The 4,231-nt window shown below is 45.5% G+C and overlaps 1 long non-coding RNA gene across 1 annotated transcript; it reads right to left on the minus strand.

The window, feature by feature from the left end:
* Nucleotides 1-475: 475 nt before the first annotated feature.
* LOC309684915 lies at nt 476-3,270 on the minus strand. The gene is made up of 3 exons (XR_014270372.1): nt 3,071-3,270; nt 2,909-2,965; nt 476-677 (listed from the first exon to the last, which is right to left on the minus strand). It is a non-coding gene; the product is annotated as an uncharacterized lncRNA (long non-coding RNA).
* Nucleotides 3,271-4,231: the final 961 nt, after the last annotated feature.

Genomic DNA, 4,231 nt, shown 5'->3' on the forward strand with positions numbered 1-4,231 from the left:
GCACCAGGGCACGAAGTTCTCAGGATGGCAGCCATCAAGGGAGAGAGAGAACTTCGCAGCAAACTTTCTAATTTATAATGAGTGTGACGTTGATGGTATGAAATAATCCTGTTGGCCAGCTTGGGTCAAGTGCCCGGGTCTCGCTCCTCCTCATCCCTGCACCTGGCGAGCTCGAAAACACTGAGACCTTGAGACCCACACACCATAGCTGGCTGTAAAGTAAATATTTTCACAAATTCAGACACTGGAGTCTTCTGAAAGTGCAGTTTTCCCAAGCATTAGAAGAGAAATTAGTCCTGTGTCTCTCAAACCAGGACATTCCACCCCTTATTTCATACCATATATATGACACACTCAAATTACTGTTGTATTAGTCCTCTCATATATATACACACAAATATATAATCCTCTAAAGCTATAAGCTATTCCTCTAAAAGGTCTATGAAGTTTTTTAGTTGAAAACTAGGAGTTCCATCTATCATAATAGTCTTTTAGGGTAAGAACCAGTGATGTGGCATCGTCTCAGTTGTCAGATCGGGACCAGGCCTCCATACAGGACAACAGACGTGTAGAGTTGGGCGCAGCAATATATCGTGTTGTGCTCACGGCTAGCATGTTCCCTGTCGCTGGACGCCATTCGATGGAGTTGGCTCCGGTTTCATTACCACCGTGTTATCCTGAAAAACACTTATTGAACACTGTTAGTGTTATGTGACAATTAACACCACACATTTTAAAATTAAGGATTCTCGCCCCAAATCAAATCTCCTAACGGGTACATCGAACTTCTCCATTTTCCTGCATCACCCACCAGGTATGCCCTGGTCCTTCAGCAAAAGCAACCCCACGAGTGGGCCTGCCTTTACCTGAGGCCGGGGTAACCCAGACTGTTTTCCCCAACATATTCTTTACATGCACCACAGGGACCTTGTCCCCTTCTACAGTAGGTAAAAGCTCTGACTGAGCCGGACCAGCTCGGCTGACAGTTCCCCTGGTGTTGACTAACCAGGTGGCTTTCGGTAAATGCTCATCCCACTTTTTAAATGTTCCAGCAGTCATTGCTTTCAAGGTAGTCTCCAGTAATCCATCGCATCGTTCGACCTTCCCAGCAGCTGGTGCGTGGTAGGGGATATGATATATCCATTCAATACCATGTTCTTTAGCCCAGGCATCTATGAGATTATTTCGGAAGTGAGTCCCACTGTCTGACTCAGTTCTCTCTGGAGTACCATGTCGCCACAACATTTGTCTTTCCAGGCCTAAAATAGTGCTACGGGCAGTGGCATGAGACACAGCATACGTTTCCAGCCATCCGGTGGTTGCTTCCACCATTGCACCATAGCACTTGCCCTGGCGGGTTTGTGGAAGGGAAATATAGTCACTTTGCCAGGCCTCTCCATACTTATATTTCAGCCACCGTTCTCCGTACCATAAAGGTTTTGACCATTTAGCTTGCTTAATTTCAGCACGTTTCACATTCATGAATAACCTGTGATATATTATCCATAGTCAAACCCACCCCTCGGTCATGAGCCCATCTGTATGTTGCATCTCTTCCTTGATGACCTGAGGTGTCATGGGCCCGCTGAGCTAAAAAGAATTCACCCTTACGTTGCCAATTGAGTGGGAGTTTGACCATTGGCCAAGGCTAACCCACCAGAGGTAGCATCGTTGGAGCATATTTAAATAAACCGTAGAACAGGTTTCTGCCAAAATGGCTCCTCTTGCAGCTGGAGTGTTTGCCCATGGCATGCACTCAGTCCCTTCCTCTGCTTAAAAGGAGTCAAATTCTTACCACCCTGCCCTGTTGGCTACGTACTGCTCTGGCTTTCTGCCTTGACTACTAAAGTTGTGATTTAAAAAAAAATAAATGATGAAATGTTGGCCGAACCAGAGATGGTAGGGAAGAGTAAGTGGTGCCCTGACCTGGCAGGTTGATGCTGGCTACTGTCCTGACCAACTGTTTCATGTGAAGAAGTCATTGAAGGAAATGCGTAAACAATCCATGGAGCAGGGATCAGGATCTGGGGGATCCCCTCACCTACCCATGCAACAGATCTGCTCAGCAGGCCAAAGACTGGTATTTCGTTTTTGTCTCTCGAGGGATTCAAGGATGGCAGTCTTTGGTTTGAGAGCTAGTAATGCAGGGAAATTATTTGGTGAAAAAGGAGTCTGTCTTCTAGGGACCAGAATTTCCTGAAGTGCCTTTGGCATGCAGCAAGTCTACAGAGCTTAAAGAGATCATGCAGGCTTGCATGATGGCATTCAAGTCCTTGGTCCAAATCGGCCAAAAGTGGTGACTTGAAATTCTCTAACCATTAGCTGGACCTGTTTCTCTCTGGCTTTAAGAGCCAGTCTCAGAAATGGGCTCACAGCTGACATTTCTTAGCGGGCACAATTACATGTTCTTGGTGGCCTGCACTGTTGGCTAGGCTCAGATGGCTCTTTGCTTAGCTTGATGGTTTCCAGGGAAGACAGTTCCACTTTCTACTGCTCCGTGACATTATATGGGGAGCCCCCAACACCCTGCCCAGGAGCGTGAGGTCTCTCTGGTTCTGACTAATTCAGTTCCCCTTTGGATTTAGCCCTCAGGTCAAAGTAGCAAATTTGTCTGCCTTGTGATTGATCCTAGTGTTAAAAGCAAGTCTCTAGAAAGATGGTACGTTACTGTGTTGTGTCCTCTAACTTTGCACATTACACAGGGACAGGCTGGAGACTGCAGCCTCTGAGCTAAACAGACCTGAGACAAACTTTTACAGAGACCTGAGAGCATTCTCAGAGTTCCCTCCCGAGTCCTCTCCCTGCACTAATCCAAACAGGGTCTTTTAAAAAGTCAGGAGGCTTCTGCTCCTCTCAATCCCAGGAAGACTCTGCTAACCATGATGCATTACAATACTCTGGGCACTACCTGCTCCGTTGTCTTCTCATGGAGAAACGGCAGATTTTTCACGTATTATCATCACTCCTGGAAAATAATGCAGACAAGGTATACTAATAAACTCCTTTTGCCATGGTTATACTGGGAAATATCGTTACTTAATCAGCTCAAGGGATTATAACGTTTACTCACAATCACACGCAGAGGTGCGCTTGGGTTCAGGAAAAGGCTGTATTGTATGTGGAAGGGTTAAACTGAATCAGTTCTTCCTGCAGAGTAGCCAGATGCGGTTGTTTCTGTCTCCAGGCAGACAAGCCCGGCTGTAGCCCTCTGAAGATATAAATCACTGTGAAGACTTTCCGTGAAACTCAGCAGTGTGGGCCGATGTGATCCCAGTTTCATCTTTCTTTGATCTGCTCTGAAGCCAAGTCTGGCAAGGATATGGTCTTGTGCGACCTGTGGGCTTGTCTGAGTTCTTCGGGCGATTTTTTAACTTCTTCATGTCTTAGTTCCAAGTTCCTAAGCCTAATTTAGTTGTTGACTGTAGACCATGAGTTGAAGTAGAAAGTGTCTATTTTCTGGGAGTTTCCTCTGAGTCATGAAGAGTTGGACAGTAAAGCATTTAGCACTGGAAGAAATAACCGGAGTCGCAGGTGCTACTTACAGCCGCGTCAGATTAGTTTTTGAAGTTGTCTTTTTATTCAGATACTAACAAAAGCCATACAGTCTATTTTAAAGTATTGAGTTGTCTGTTCTTTCAGCAGCAATGGCTTTCTGGACATAAAGCCCCAGAGAGATTGGGTGTAAACCAGCGCAAATGACAACATTACTTTTCAGCCACTGGTGCCTGATCAGATGAGCACAAGCAGTTGGTCCATCTCTGCTGTCACTCTTTCTCAGCAGTAACGTATCTGACTAAAAGCTTTGTTCTCAGGTTTTGTGTATGGCTTGAGTTCCTCTCTCTGGGAATGTGCCATGCTGAGCAATGCAGCTAATTTTTTTCTCATGAATCCGGTCATATTTCCTACCTCCCAAACTGTCCTGATGGCATATGTACCTGTTCTGGGGTCATCGTGGCCTTTTGCTTGACTCTGACCAGGCACACGTACTGCTACCTAAGGATCAGCAAACACACCCCTTCTGGACTGTTAGCTCAAACTTGTGTTCTCTTCTCATCGAATTTGTGAATTTGGAAGAAAACTGAAACCTCTGTGCTGTTAACTGGGTGAGTACTTTTGTTTGAGTTGAATTATCTTGAAAGGCAGAAGTATGCTGGAACTGAAACTTCACAGCTGAAATACTTGGGTTATATCTATTTGGTTGGTCTGTACCTTACCTGAAGGTAACTTAGAC

The sequence above is a fragment of the Vanellus vanellus genome (genome assembly GCF_965231255.1).
Source record: "Vanellus vanellus genome assembly, contig: HAP1_SCAFFOLD_40, whole genome shotgun sequence".
NCBI classification, from domain to species: Eukaryota; Metazoa; Chordata; class Aves; order Charadriiformes; family Charadriidae; genus Vanellus; species Vanellus vanellus.